The sequence below is a fragment of the Pseudopipra pipra genome, chromosome 6, assembly GCF_036250125.1.
Source record: "Pseudopipra pipra isolate bDixPip1 chromosome 6, bDixPip1.hap1, whole genome shotgun sequence".
In the NCBI taxonomy this organism is placed as follows: Eukaryota; Metazoa; Chordata; class Aves; order Passeriformes; family Pipridae; genus Pseudopipra; species Pseudopipra pipra.
This window is the reverse complement of record NC_087554.1, coordinates 31533493-31549988: the sequence shown is the minus strand read 5'-3', so window position 1 is coordinate 31549988 and position 16496 is coordinate 31533493. Positions and strand designations below refer to the sequence as shown.

The window sequence follows — 16496 nt, the reverse complement described above, 5'->3', positions numbered from 1 at the left end:
CATGGTGGTGTTCGGTCATAGGTTGAACCCGACGATCTCAGAGGTCCTTTCCAACCTAGCTGATTCTGTGAGTCTGTGAGGAAGGAGATACGGCAGCACTGCCACGTCTCTTGTGTCCGCTTCAGCCGAGGGCACCCCCGCCCGCCCCCCAGCCCCACGGCAGCCGTCACGGACAGCCCCGCACTCCCTGCCCGGCTCCGGCCACAGCGCGGCGGCCCCGCGCGTGCGCGGCGGGACGGGGCGGGGCGGCGGCGCAGGGGCGGGCGCGGGGCCGGGCCGGGCTGGGCGACGGCTGCGCAGCGGGGCGGGGGCTGTGGCTGTGGCTGTGGCCGGGGCTGTGGCCGGGCGGCTCCGCGGGGACGGCGCGAGGCGCGGGAGACCCCGAGTTCCACCGGGCGGCCGGGTTGGAGCGTGTCAGCGGCGGCGACGGACGGACGGTGAGCGCAGCGCCCGTGCCTGCGCCCGGCGTGCGAGCAACAGGTCCCGCCGCGGGGCCGCGAGTCTGGGCTGGCCGGAGCCTCCCCGCGGCCACGGCGCCCGCGCAGGCCCGGGGGTCCGGCCGGGCCGCGGCCAGGACGGACGGCGGGGCAGAGCGGCGCTCGGTGGCTCTCGGGGCACAGCGCCGCTCCCCGCGCCCCGCCGGCGACGGCCCGGGCTGTGTCCCGGCCGGGCGGGGCGGCCCGGGCGCGGCGGCTACAGGTGCCGGCGGCGCTGCCCGAGTGCGGGGGGCGCCCAGACGGCCTCCCGAGAGCGGCTCGCTCCCTCCCTCCCTTCCATACTTGGGTGCCTCCCGGGAGCTTAGGCCTGGGAGGTGTAAGGAAACCTCCCGCACCTAGCTGTGCGCTCTCTGCGTGGTTACAGGGAGTGTTTTAGCGAGGGGGGAAACTTGAGGGCCCCTTGTCTGCGCTTCTGATCCCTTGGCAGCTCTGTGTTTGGAAATGGTGCCTCTGTAAAGACATGGCTTCATTTTGGTTTATGAAGGGCTAAGTTAAAACAGTTTAAACGTGGGCGACTTCCAGTGCGTATTTTATAGTCAGCAGTAGTTAGAGGTATCCCGGCTCGGAACAGCTTTTCCGAAAGGCTGTAGTGATAATGCCCTGGCGGTGCTGGTGTTTTCCTTACGGAGGGACCGAGGCGGTGTGGTGGGAGAGACTCCACAGACAAGCAACAAAGAACGCGGTGACTGTGAGCTTAGTGAGACAGACCGCATGAGAAGACTAAATTAACTTGTAGTTGACCTTTTTGAAAAATATTTATAAGAATGTTCTTAGATGTCTCCCATGAAAGAGATCCACGAAAAATAACTTAATGAGGAATATCACAAGGGGTAAATATCAACCAGTGTTATGAGGGTTTTTTGTACATGATGATATATCAGTGACTGCAGTCAGACTTCTAACAAGTGACTGGTGATCTTTTTGCTGCTTCAGTGTACAGCTTCCTATGCCTTAAAGAGACCTCTCTGCCTTTTTGGAGGATTGAGGTGTTTTTACTGACTTTGTAAAAAATAGGATATCTTTGTATTGTCTTTAGACATCTGAGTCCACAAGCTTTTGGTTTTAATCTGTCGTCGCAACTTTCACATGCAGTATTTTTTTCTTAAGATCATATTAGAACTGTTATTACAAATCTGAATGTCAAACACTTTAGTGTCTGGCTGGTTTATACAGATGTAAACTCTTTTCCAATGTACTGTGATCAAAAAAAAATTCAATATTTTACACATTAAAATCTTAGCTGATGGTTAGTATGGTAGTTACTTTTAACAAGGCATCACAAACATTACAGCACTTTGAAGCAGTGTAGCAGAAGGTTAATTTACATTACTGTTAATAAACTTACACAGAGTTAAATGTTAATACATGATAAATGAATTCTTTTCAAATTTGTTCTTTCAGATTTTACGTCCTTCCAATGTGTGTCACGTTGTCTTGCAATGTATGGAATAACAGTGATGGTAATTTTTTCTGCATAGAATTAGGTGATGGTAAAGACTGTAATTTTACTTAGTTTTTATTAGATTTCTTCTCAAAAGTTCTGAACTTACTTAGGAATTAACATCAAGATATTTCTTCACTAGACTGATTTATCTGCCTTAGGAATCTGCAGGAGTTTCTCAGGCCATTGAGGGGTGACAGGCATCTTTAAGTACCACAGCTATATGTGACTTAGAAACTGTGAAAATGCAGTGTAGAGGTTAGCGTTCATACCAAGGGCTATGGACACAGAAAGTTTAATGTAGTCTGAAGTTCATATGCATCCATTTATTTTCGCATGTAAATAGTTACATTTTCCTAACACCTCTATTTGCTGCTTTTTAATTAAAATCTCCTGCTATAATTTGAAGTTGCAGGCTTTTAAAAAACCTGCACCATTTTTGGATGCAAATTCTGTTACGATGTATCATCAAAGGTTGGAACTTAACATCGCATGCTAACAGTTGTAACTACCTGTTTCAGCTACCATTTGTTTTTTCCTAATTTTCACTTTTAAGTGCTTCCTTTTGCAGAGTTAGCCTTTTAGAATGCTGAAGGATGAAATTTCAAACAGTCTGCTACTTCTTAGATAACAGGATTTATATTTGTGTTCATGTGTCGTTTAAAATTTTTAAATGTTCTGTCAACTGACTATTTTAAGTACTTTCTCAGTGTGACAGGTAGCGTTGCAGAAGGGCTTGACATTACGGTATTCGGAAGACTAATTACTGCCTTGGTCGTGCATTTGGAAACCTCAAGACTTTTTGTAAATATTAATTAAATAGTGCTGTCTTGTTTTCTTTTTATTAGTGGGTAAAGAGAGGCATTTGTATATTTGAAAAGGTTTGCAGCCATGTCTGCAATAGAAAACTCAGTGGAAGCAGTTTACATGATGGTTTAACATCAGTTATCCTGGCAGAATTACTTTTCTGATGTAGTTATCTACTTTGCAGCTTTCTTCAATACAGCTATTCTGACAGCAGGAGAATTTTATGTACACCTTCTACTTCCTGCCCTCCCAGTATAGCTAGGCAAGCTACACAAAATGTCTTAGGTATAGTTCAGGATAAAGTATGAAGCAGGAGAAAAAGGAAGTTATAACTGAATAAATAGTTTATATTGAAGAATATTATAAAGTAAGTTTTTGGGGTTTGGTGGTTTTTTAATCAGAGGTAATCAGGTGTGTCTGTGGTAACAACTTGTTTTATACTGCTGGAGTGTCTAATTGCACACTAACACATAGCTGTGTGGGAAGAAAAAGTGCTGTAGCTCTTAAGGCTTGCATCAGTTAAGGTAAAAAGCAAACAGCAGTACCATTGGTAATGCACACTTCTACAAGGAATACTTTTCTTCTGTGAAGCAGGAAACACAGAAAGGCCTAATCGTGCACACTTATCTTTTGGCAGAAAAAGGATGTTGCATTTCTTTACAGGTGCGTAAATGGTTTAAGTACCTGCCCAGCATGTTGAGATTTGGGTTCAAATCCTCCTGCTTTTTGGGGGATCTGCCAGTTCCCAAAGGGAATGCCTAAACCACCAGGTCACTGGGTGTTTGAGCGTGAAGTGCTTTTATACACCAGGCAGTTTTATTCGTGAAGAGTAATATTCACTTAGGAAAAGAGTGAATGGCATGTGTAGCCCAGAGAGTGGCTTCATCAAGTACAAATCAATGATATGGACACAGATTTCCTTGCTACAGGCAAAGTGTAGAAAGAGTAAATGAAAGGGATTCTTCTTGGTAATGTTTTTTTTTTATCTCCCCAGCATGGCATGAAATTCTGGAGACTTAAATCTCTGATCTTTGTTTATTCTTGGCTAACTTGGCCGGTTCCTACTAATGTTGAATATTAGATATTTGAACAGCACTTATAACATGCCCTTTTCATTGTAGGGCAGAGCTTGGTTGCTTATCTGTGGGTTGTGGAGTCTAGTAGGTGGCATAGCATTTAGATTCTCTTGTGGATCTAATTCTACTTTCTTATAAGATGCCAGATAATTGGACAGAGAAATGTAACTGTTTTGACATACCTATGCTTATCATCTGTTGTATTAAGATTATCTCAGTATCTTGTGTTTCCTTAAGTGATTTGCCTGTTGCATTATGTATCTGTTCTGGTTGGCCATAATTGTCTTCTAAAGAAAAAGTAATGAGTAAGAAATAGTTAATGTGATTTTATGTTATCATTTTTAATACTTGATTTTTGCCTCTAGTGTTTTCTGTTTAAAATTTCGACCCTAGGGTTAGAGAAAAGGCTTGAAAGTTAATACATGTGACCATGGAGCTCATGGTTCTTATTGAATTCACTATACTTTACCAGCATAGATGGTAAACTTGTCATGTCTTGCAGGGGTCTAACAGAAGAATAGATGTTAGGTAGAAATTCTGGGAAAAGATAATTCTTAAGAAAAATGAAACAGAAACCAAACTCTAAATTTCATTCTTGTATCGGGATTCATCTTCTGGGGAAGCTGTTGAAAGGCCATTCTTGATTATTTGGCCATAAGAGATAATTTAGAAGACTCAAGTCTGGAAGTTTTTTTGGGGGAAAGCAGTTTAAAACTAGGAATGATTTTTGGCAAGGATATATTCAGACAGCGAAGGGATCCTTTACAAAAGGCATTACGAGTACTCAAATGTGGCAATAGTCAGTATGTTAGCATCTAAAGTATCAACCTGTGTACATGAATTAACGGAATAGTCAGTGTGAATTGTCTTCTTTGTGTAGTGTGAGGTTGTTCAGTGGTTTCTTCAAGCACCTGAGAAGGTTCAATTCAGCAAAACAATAAACCTTTGATAACTGCGAAGTGCCAGTGCAACCTCAGCATCTGCTCTTTGACCTGGCAATGGTGCTGGGAGGTGGCTGTATGCATTCGGAGTCTTTTTCCAAGGATAAGTGTATATTTTTATAGTCAGGAAGGAGATACTGGAAAAGTATTCATTTAGATACCAGTGGTGTTGAGTGGAGTTCCCAGTACAAGTGTGTGAGCTCAAAGGAGGACAAGGTAAGCCAATGCCTAAAAGTCACTTCTCATATTAACAGTATATTATAAAGAATGCAAGTGATACATATGAGAGCTGTTGTTAGCAGTATGATGCCACAGAAGTGACTTGTCTTTATTGAGGTGTATACTAGAGAGGAACTTTATTTAAAGTTCACCTTGTTCAAGGCTGAAGGCAGATAAAATATAACTGGCATGACATCTTGGTGAAAACACTACGGAGAGAAATTACTTTTGATGTTTCCCTGGAGCCAAATCTTGATCTGGGTTTGGGTGGCAGAGATCAGCAAGTCAGCCCTCATCTGAATATTCAAATGTAAACCCAAGCATTCTCTTGACTGGGATGATCTTCACAGTTAAGGTCAAATGCTTTGGTAATGCCTTCTCTGTTAATCCCTTTATTTAGAAGGTGGTCTTCAGTGTGGCAGAGGAGAAAACTAGGGAGAGAAGCCTGTTTTTCTGCATGGTGTTTGTAGTACTGAGTTAAATTCTTTAGCATAGCAGATACTATGACAACTTCTTCTTTAGAATGTGATGCCTTTGTGTATAAAGCTAAGGCCTCACCTTACATGCTGTGTTCCTGCAGTGTTGTGATTGAGAACTTGATTGTCCTTGTTTGTTTTGTTTTGTCAAATTGCCATTTACTTGTCAGGTACTGTTAATGAAACTTGAGGTAGATTAATCATAGATTAATTCAGTGTACCTTGGCTAAGAAAATTCAAGTTGCTTTTGTAGAAAAACTGTGTTACAGATAACTGAATTGTGTGCTGTAGAAATTAACCACATCTTGTATTGGCTAAGAGAGCGTGTTGCTAATTCCTCTGGTATATCTTTCTAAAGGTTCTCTCATCTCTGAAGGCAAGCTCAAGCTTTTGGGTTAAGTATCAAGCTTTCAAACAGATGAGGGTTTGGATTGTTTAGGTGTGTATAATTTTGATTGTACTTCTTATGGATGTATATCCTTGTTTTCAGAGAGCAAATCTCTTCTTCCTGGTGTCTGAAAGGCTGTGTGATGTCAGCAGACGAACTCAGTCCTCTGTTAATGGGACAATATAGCATTAGTGGACATCACATGCGTTCTGCAGAATCAGTTCCTGTAGGATCAAGTGATGCTGGAGTTGCTTAGTGCCTCTATGCAGTGGAATTTACATTTTGTTCGAATGGTATTAGAAGTCCTCAAATGCAGGAGGTAAGGAAATTGGGTTGAAATGGAACTGGATATATGGTGATTATTGTACAAGAATATAAGACAAGCTCTTACCATTTTTTTTCAGTAATCAAGATATGTTCTAAATTAGTAACCTAATTACTTACAGGGAGGAATTAGCACAGTGTCTTAGCGTAAAGTGAGGTAAAAGCTGATCAGCTTGACATTGTCTTCTTGGGCTGCCTGACTAAATGACTTATGAGTCCAGCAGTGTTGATTTTGTTTTTGACAAGCGGAATAGTCTGTTTCGCACATTTATTTTTTAAGAGTATAAACAGCACTAAAAATCCACGTAAGCCTAAGCTGGTTTTAGATTTTTAGACTTTTTCTGCTGAATTATCAATTTAATTCTTGCTTGTTCACAGAATATTAATTTAGTGTGTGTTGGGCTCTTCTCTTAAGACTTAACCTATTGTCATCAACCACTTTGTGGTCAAGTGTGTTGCTTCAACTGGTATGATAAGGGCTAGATGAGAACTCAGAAGAGACAAGTTACCTGGCTTCAGTGGAAAGAGAAGGAGAGTGGAAATCTGAGGATTCTGCAGTTGAGTAGACACTTTCCTGCCTTTTAGCTTACTTAAATTTCTTCTTTCTTCATGAGCTCATCAAGCAAGATGTAAATATTAAGGATGAAAGTGTATCTCAAGGAAAGCTGGGAATTGAAAAAGTAAATGTCACTTGTCCTTCCTCCCAAAAGAAAAAATCCTGGATCTTAGGATAACATAACAGGCAAAAAGCTATTCAGCTAAAGGCTGGTTATTTTGGTATAATTTGTAGGTCATTACTTTCTTTAACTTTTGCTAGGTAAGGAGAGGTAAAAATGAAGTGCAACAGAGAGCTGTTTTTTCTTGACTGAAAAAGAGGACGTCTAATTATATGATACTTTGAAGCAGCAGTTATTTTTTGTTTATAGATTATGAAGTATTTTTTAGGTTAAACTTTCCTTTTTGATGTCTTTTTTATCCAGGCTAGTAAACCTACTGCAATTAGTGATTAGACATATGATCAATTTTGAAGAGTCATGATGTACTGTTTTTCTTAGATCTTTCCTGGTTTAGTGTGAACTTATATTTTTGATGCTGCTTTTTTTGGCACATTATCTGTTGCTCATCTTCATGCATTCTTTCCTTCTGCAGACCTCCAAACATGAGTCTTTCTCAGTCTCCTCTCTCTAAATAGGGAAGATGGACAATATTGGGAAGGAAACAAAGATTCTGTGTGCGGGTCACGTAATTTCTTTACTCTGTTAAGTCTTGTGATCTTTTGCTTTCTCATCATGTTATTGCCTTGTGTCTTCAGGATGGATTGGCTTGTAAAACAATACCTATACTTAGCATTTCTTTCGTTCTGCAGTCCTGGTTCTCCTTTTGATCTTCTGGTGCTTGTGTTCTCTTACCTCTCATTACAGCTTTGATATATTCAGGTACCTGTTCTGTTTCAGTGGGAATATTTTTCTGTAATAAGAGTGACGTTGAGCAGAAATACTGCTTTTAATGGGACATAATGATGACTATTATCTAGTGCTGTGCAAAGCAGGGTAGTTCAGTGCTAGGAGTTCAAGAAATAATTTTAGTGAGTGGTGGGATGGTTTGATATTTGTGAAGTGCAATTAAACTGAACCAGACTCCTTGCTTTTATAGAACTGTCAAAAAAGTTATCTTTAACCCTAGTGTCTGTTTGTTGTGCTTTATGTAGTGTGACAGCCATAAAGCTAACAAAATGCTAAATGTATCAGGAAAGGCATTAAGATGACAGAAGCCATCGTATTGCAGCTATGCAAAACCCTGCTGTCCTCATTCTTGTGTACAGTTCAGGTCTCTGCATTTAAAGGAATACACAGGAGAAGTAAAAAAGATGAAAAAGGGCAACAAAACCAGTCAAGGGGTGGAGCCTTGCAAGAACAGACTAGGAAGATGGGAACCCCTCAGTTCAAAGGGGATGTGATTGAGATTTTAGAGAAAACAAACAAAAAAGGCCATGGAGGCAGTGGATCTCAAAAATGCAGGATGCAGTTGATTAAAATCATAGGTTTGAAACAGGTACTCTTCAAAGCTGTTACCTCACATACTGGGTGCAGAACTACTGACATTTGTTGTCATAGGAATTTGTGGAGGTAACCAATATCAGCAAGTTTAAAAATGGGGTTATACAGATTTCCAGACAAGCAGATCCATTGACAGATATATTTAATCATTCATAATTGAGTAGGCAGGGACGTAGCACCATGCAGGGACGACGTCCTGCAATAATTGAGCTTCTGGATGCACAAGTTATCCCTAAACAACATGTCTGGTTGCCACTGTCGGATGGAGACTTTTGGGGCTTGATTGACCATTGGTCTGACACACCAGAGGGGTTCTATGTTGTTGGTAGAAACCATGTTTTACACCTTGCTGAAATTTGTCCCATAAAAATATGGTAGATATCTCACCCAGATGCTGTGCTGGACTACAAGATTGTAACAAGTTGCTTTTCTTTTTTTTTTTTTTTAGGTTGGTTAGTTTTCAAAAAGGGGGGACGTGAAGAGCTGGAAAATCTCAATTAGAGATTAACAAAACAATACAACAACAATATAATAACTGTGGATTCTTTTCTGCTAAAATGAAATGCCATATTTAGGATTCTGTGTTGATGGCTCAGTTTTGATCAGTGGCCAGTGTGCAAAGGGGGGTAGGGCCCTGTGTTACAAATGCATCTGCATGATGCTGAACTTCTGTATGATGCACTTGTTTGAAAAAGCAGTCTTAGGAGCTGAATACCTCAGTTGAAGTTGGGATGGGGCAATCTGCAAAAATTAAGTTAGACCTGCTCATTATGTACTAAGCTCTTTTTCAAGCTTCGAGTATGTTTTTCATGGCTAATTAGTGGTTCATAATTTATAAATCTTATGTGAAGTAAACATTGTATGTGTTTCATTTTAATAAAAGCTACTAAGGCAATAAGAATTTTACTTATTAGGTTGTATAAAATCTGCAATAGGACATCTGTAGTGGGAGAGGATTAAATATTTGCATATATGTTTTTTTAAATTTAAAAACTTGAGTTGAAAACTTGAATTTATGTATACTTTGTCCCCTAAGCCAGTCTCTGACTTCTGTTGGTAAGAACTTCATACAGTTTCTCCTTATGTCAATATTTTTAAAGTCTTTTCTATACAAATATTTAATGAATGCAGCTGCATACCTAAATGGTTGGGTAGTAAATGTAGGCTAGTTTGTGTTCCCTCTTAAGTCACACTCTTGTCAAATCTTGCAAAGATATTTAATGCTGTTCATTTGGTATTGCATGTGTTAGTGCTCCCTACAAATTCTGTTGTTGGGACTTCATGTGATAATTAAAATTCCATACAGATCTTCAGTTCTTAATTCCTTAAGGCTGATTTGAAATTGAATATTTAGCCTTTTAAGTACGTAACATGACTAATTGCTGCCTGTTAAACCTAATAACTAATTGTTTAACAGTTCACATTGTGCTTCTGACACTTTTTGGCGAGAGCGTGTTTTTATTCTGGAATGGATTTGTGACAATTGGCACAGCGATTCTGGCTACTTTAGAAAAAATTTAGATTGCAACTATAGCTCTGGGAAATCTGATTTGATGTCAGTTTTATGCCTTTCTCTGCGCAACTCCTCTGCTCTAGTTCATTTGCAGAGTTAACAGAACTGCTTTTTCCTTGCTCATTACAGTTCATACTGTGTTCTCTGACTGAAACTACCATGCCAGTCTTAGCACTGAGGTGGCTGAGGTGTCAGCACATGTTTCTTCCTGGCAATTCTACTTTTGGTATCAGTGACTTCTGATGGGAGCAGAGTCTACAGCTGAGGATAGTAACTTAATCTGCTACAACAAGATTTGCTAGAGCTTGTCTATCAGCATGTTTAATTTAAGCTTGCTGTTCTTTTAGTTCAGCCCCTTATGAACCTTTATTTTCTTCTTTATTGAAAAAAATAAGGCAAGGAGATATAATAATTTGCCTTATTTTATAATCTCTTCACAACAAATTCCCTGGTTAGCTTCTGACTTGTACTTTGAGCATATTACTGCTGACCATTACACCATTTTAGGTTTCACAGATTTGTATGCCATTATATTAATATATTCGTACAGGTATGTTTCTGAAAATTTTTGTTTAACAAGTAAACCATCCAGAAATGTACTGTATCAATTCAATATACGGAACCACAGGGTGTGCAGAACCAAAAGCCAAATAGAGACATAAAAAAGTTTAAGAGTCTTAAAAAAGTTTAAGACATACTATTCTACGACTGAAATATTGTGCATGGGAGCTGTGTGAATAGGTGCTTAAAGTTTAGAGGAATAAGAAAGCATTAAAAGTATGTTCATGGGTTTAGCTTGTTAAAACTGAAAGTTCTCTAATAAGTACCCCTTGTTTGTATTCAGAATTCCAGAACTGATCTTGAAAGAGTATAGGTGCATACTTAGAATGATTTGAGTTAGTGGAGCATGAAGGTATTCATAAATCTCATTGACCTCAAATAATAGATTCTGATTTCAATACTTAATTTGTAACATGATTTTTTTTCTGTAAGTAATCATATTTTTCATCTGTGAATGATAACTAAGTATCTGGAAATAATTATATCTCTTTTCATAGATTTAGAATTCAAGAATAAAAGAAATTATGAATGCTGACTCTGTTGGAAGTTCTCTAGATAAATCTGACTAAATAATTTTCTAATATAAAATGTGAGCTTCAGGTAGTAAATACATCTCAGATAGATAAATATCTTTCCACAAATTGGTCAATTGGAAAAAGGCATATGAGCTTTTGGTTCAAGTTTCAAAACTCCTGGAAGTGGTGGACTGCCTGTGGAGTTACCTAAAACTTACCAAATTGTGGCATATCTAAACCTTCCTAATTTTGCTTTATTATTTCTGCTTTTCAAAAATAAATTTTGTTATTGCAGACATTCTGGCCTTGATAGTGCTGGAACAAAAGCCTCTGCCTGCATTACTGAGATCATTTGCAGTCTCTGGGGAGAACTACAGCTGCTCTCAAATGCTTTCTTTAAATTGAGTGGGATAAAACCATTTTATTAACAGAATGTCTCTGGTAAACAGATGTGTCATAAAGATAAAATGATTGATTTGATTTCAAAAATGTAAATTTCTGCACCTTTGAAGCAAAAAATTGTAGACATCACTTGAAAAATTGAAGACATTATTGTAAGTATTGGGTTTCCTTGGTGATTAGTCTGTTGTTTCCAGTGATAATCATCAATGGCTGTTGCATTGATCATTTTCAAATTTTCAAGTGGATTTAAGGTTATAATCTGACCTAAATTGCATTGTAATAAGTGTTTGAAGTGACAAAACAGAAATGATGAATAATAGCTAATTTCCATCCCAAAATTAATGTAGCTGATCGTAAAACGTAACAATAAAGTTTAGAAAGTCCATCAAGACTCATTGAAGCTCAGATATACCTGCTTTGATTTGCCTCACTAACACAGTTGGTTGATTTGGCACTAAAGATTAAACCCAGTGACCAGTCTTGCCAGTTGGTTGTTCTGAGTATAGAATCGTAGAATATCCTGAGTTGGAAGGAATCTCCTGATCCTATACAAAACACCCCAAGAATCACAACATGTGCCTAAGAGTGTTGTCCAAATGCTTCTTGAACTCCAGCAGGCTGGTGCTGTGACCACCCTGGGGAGCCTGTTCCAGTGCCCAGTCACTCTCTGGATGAAGAACCTTTTCCTAATATGCAACCTAAACCTCCCCTGGCACAGCTTCATACCATTGCCTTGGGTCCCGTCACTGGTGACCAGAGAGAAGAGATCGGAGCTTGCTCCTCTGAGTAATTGCCATGTGAACAGTGTTGCATCTCTTGTTCAGGAGGCCAGTATTCTTCTGACATTATTTGAAAAAGTGCCTACTATTTTACATGCTCAAGTTCCAGACAAAATGGTGAAGTCACCATAGTGTTCCTGGCTTCTTTGGGAAAAGTAAATGGTTTTGGGGCTTTTTCTGTTTTTTCCATCTATGAAAAAATATCAGTCTTAAATACTTCCTTAGGATAAGTACCCATGTTCTGACTCTGCAAAATTATAAAGCATGGTCTTTGAACCTTGCTTTTTTTTTGTAGTATCAGACAGAGTGCATGTAACAAGTGCTCAAAAGGGGTGCTGAAAAAGAAAGTAATATGCAAAGCTGTTAGTGAAAAATGTCTGTCTGTGAGGCATTAGGACAATCATCAGAGGAGCTGCTTTCAAGTAAGGTACCAGTGCTGTTCACAGTGTGCATGCTGGGTTAGAAGCTGGGCTAACCTGTTGGGCTTTTGAGAAAACATACTGCTTCATATTTCTGCTACCCTCTCATGAGGAACTCTAAGCCACAAAGATTTGCTGTTGTACGTCTGACAAATGGAAAATATAAAACCATAGCATCTGCTGTTACTTTTGGAACTTTCTTACTATGACAAAATAATTCCTGAAATGATTTTACTGGCCTCATATGTGGCATTTCAAATCTCAGTTAAAATTCTTTGTTAGTATTTTCAGTCTACCCAGCTTTGCCTGAAAGACCGTATTCAGTGGCTTTATAATTGGACTGTTTGGTGTCTGTAGAAACAACAGTTGCGTGTTCTAGTGAATAAAAGAATTTAAGGTTGGTGCCCAGACAGTGACCTGTCACCTGGCCAGCACCCTGCAGAGCCATAGTGCCGGATGTGCTGGAGTGCCAGGGAGGGAGCAGTCTGTTTTCTGAGAGCCCTTGTGATTAAAATGCAGGTGCCTGAGCTAATAAGTTGTTAAGAACTTGGAGAGCCTAGTTAGCATAGCAGGGACAGAAATTAAATTTAGCATGGTTTATTAATTTTAGGCCACGGTCAGTTGTGCTTGACCCAAGAACTTCCCAGTGTCACTTGATTTTAGTCCTCTAAATTCATATCTACAGTCTTTGCTGCTATGCAAAGTCTCTTACTGCTCTCTGGGACTACAATATTTTTATTTTAGATTTAAAATGGATTTTGCTTCAGCCATTATACGGAGTGGTACTTTGAAAATTGTGCTAGCAAACTGTTTTTAATTGACCTGTGGTCATGTCAGTCCTCTTGATTATACTCCCTCAGTCCTGTAGTGGAAAAAAAATTTACTGGTTAAAAAAAAATAATTGTTGAGACAGTCCGAGGTCCTGACACCCTTCCCCTTGACATGAGGGATGAAGGGAGCCAGCAGCATTACCCTAACAATATATTTGCATGTCTTTTTCAGTTCACACAGCTATTTGGTTCCTTTTGTGCACTGGCTTTAATAAAATCTTAAAGACTTTTGTAAGCAAACCACTTTTTTGCTCTTAACGTTTGTCGAATAACCTTTTATTTAAAAATGCATGAATTAACTTCTGTAGCCTGTTCATTATCTGTACATCCATTTGTGTATTTCTTTTGTTTCGTGTGTAAATCTTGTTGTGTCTTTCTAATTTACACTACTGATCTCTAGACCCTTCTGGTTCTTTTAAGAAAATAAGGAAAACCTATTCTGGGTGAAAGGTTTGCATTGTTTCCTTACATAAGAGAAAGCTGAAGTGTTCCCTGTCTTCTATAAATTATGTTGATTCATTTATCTTTATGGAGACTAGTCTAGTTTCTTTTTTTAGATGAAAGGATCAAATATTTTCCTCATAATGTGACCTAGTACGTTTAAGAAAATGTCACTGACGGCAAGTAATTTAAAATAATCTGCAACATTTCAGGTAGACATCAAGAAAACACTGCTTAAGTAGTGGTCTTGTTTGTATTGGGTGACATTATTGGCTTGCATTCTAATAGATTCTATAATTCTTATTTTTGCCAAAGCCCAGAAAAATCTCATTTGTATGTGGGACCCAAAAATCCTAATCTTAGTCTTAAATTCATGTTTGTAAAGTTCTTCTAAAATGGAGAAGGCATATACCATGGGGTGCATCTCTATTCCTGAATCATTTGTTGCTGATCACACAGCACAGTTCTGGAATGGTTTTGGATTTTATTTGTTCTATCACTTAAATACTCAAGCACATACAATTTTTTGTGTGCAGACTTGGTATGATTTTTTGGGGTATAAATGGTCTACTCTATACCAAATAAGAGTTTATAACAGTTAGGTTTTAAAAATCTGTAAGTCATCAAAAATTGCAACTGTTTTGGTGATGGAGAGACCACTGTTTAATATGTAGATAATCTCTCATGGTCTCAGAGCGTTTTGCTACTGAGAATGAGAGGTATCTTTCTCTTGGGTTTATTTTCAGCCATTTTATTCCAATAAGACACCTCATGGAGAGCTCTAGTGATACCAAAGCCAGTGTAAAGGTAAGTGGGGAAGGGAGTTTTGGCATAAGGTAAAAGGTGTCTCCATCTTGCAGAATCATATCCTAAATTGAAGTGAAAAAACTGGTCGGAAGAAGTAGAGGCTGTAACTCAAGATTGTTCTGAAACATGGATATATGTGCTTGTTGAGGCATGGGTTGTGTGTATTGCTGCACCCTGGAGGTTTCCAGCTGTGCTGCTCCAGTGCATTGTGACAATTTGCTGCTGGGAAATCTTGACAAAGTATGTTAAGGAAAACTAGTCTTCCACTTGAGGTCAAGGCTCCTCAAATTGCTAGGTAAAGGAAGGACCAAGTATTTTCAAACGTAGCAGTGACGAATGCACAGACAAGTAGTAACTAGAGTACTTGCAGCCTGTCAGATGCTGTGGTTAGGGTCTGGGTAAACCTGCCTGTTTCTTAGGGTCACTGCAGTGAAGGTGTAAGAGTGTTGTGCTGTTGTTACATACAGCTCTAGTGCTTCACAGTGATATTCAGAGTTTTGTCTTCAAAATTTGTTGCTTTTTCTTATTACTTACAAGATAAATGCACCAGAGTGGGTAGTTTTAATTTTTACATACGTAACCTTTTCAGTTTACTTTTCATCACATTTCTGATTCATACCTAAATCAGAGAAAATATGCTTTATTTCTTTCTTTCTACTCCCCTGTCATAGAGAGGAAACAGAGTTTATCTCTTCCAGTAGACCACAGCTTTCACTCTTTTCTGTTACCATTTGGCTGACCTCTTTGATCTGAAAAACTTTGTGTAAAGACAGTGGCAGCTTCCCAAGCAGCATACTGAAATGCTGATATTGGCCCTGAGCCCCATATCCAGTTAGTGTTCTTGCTGTCTGTTCTGTCATCTTAGCCTTGCCCTTTGACACTGGATCCTGCTTTTTATATAAGCAGGGAATCTAGAGTACTTCTACCTTGCTATTCTTTTGATTATTGCTTGAATGAAAAAATTACTCTGGTTTCTTCAATAATGAGCTACTCTCTGTATCATTTGGTTCTAGACTCTTCCTTTTTTTCTCGCCATTTTCCTCCCTGCATTTTCATTCTTTTCTCTGGCTTCTCTCAGAGAAAAACAAGTTGGGTCCTCCTTAGCATTTCATATTGTGTGCAGCTTCTGGTGGTGGTCTGGAGCAGCAGTTGAAGTCCTGACACCTGGTTTAGCAGTAGGGCAAGGCTGCCACTTTTGGGTCAGAAACACTAAGAATATTTCAAGCTGTCCTGACTGTTATTGGTGGTGAATGCCAGTATTTGTGGCACATTTTAGTAATGATAGGATAACTTCGTAATTGTAACAGTTTCCGGAATGCTTCGGTATCATAGTGCCAGTGCAGCCTTGTACATAAGACTGGTGTTAGGTTAGTGATTTGTCTCCATCTCTAGAGGAAAACACCTGTCTGTGTGGTCTCAGCATGAGAGGGCAGCATCCAGGATTCTCGTTTTGCTGAAGGACTTAAGTAATACTTTCACTCAAAAGTTCACATTTTTACAGTTACATAAATGTGAATTTAAGAAAGAAATACCTTATGCCCAGTGTTACAGTTCTTTTTATTCAAAGGATTAGTATAGCAAAACCTGTTAAAGACTAATTTACTGAAGACTTTATTATTTAACCCAAAGGAGAACTGCCAAATATGCTGCTTACATTCTTAGATAAGCTTAATTAGGAAAATTTGGCTCTAGAGTTTTGAATTTAATAGCAGTTTGTGTTCAGTTGGGTGGCATCATTATGTTCTTATGAAGCTCAAACTTCTAATAAGTGGGTTCCAAAGGGGTGATTCTGGAATGAAACTAAATAATGATTAAGTCACTGCCATCTAAAGTAGCTATAAATGAGACAGTTTACCGTTCACATCTTCGGGATTTGGGACACTGAGTTCCTTCTGATTCAGAAGTACCTGATGACCGAGTTATAGATATTGGGGCAATAAAGTGTTGTTTTCTTTAAAGAGATTTTTCAGCTGTGTTGGTGTAATGCTTATAAATGTGTTTGC

The 16496-nt window shown here is 39.3% G+C and overlaps 1 protein-coding gene across 1 annotated transcript in view; it reads left to right on the top strand.

Annotated features, from left to right (window-relative positions):
• The first annotated feature begins 302 nt into the window (after window positions 1-302).
• PALS1 (protein associated with LIN7 1, MAGUK p55 family member) overlaps window positions 303-16496 on the top strand; it is a 58043-nt gene continuing 41849 nt past the window's right edge. The window contains exon 1 of the mRNA XM_064658354.1: window positions 303-437. The gene's annotated coding sequence lies outside the window, so the exon portion shown is untranslated. The remainder of the gene's footprint in view (window positions 438-16496) is intronic.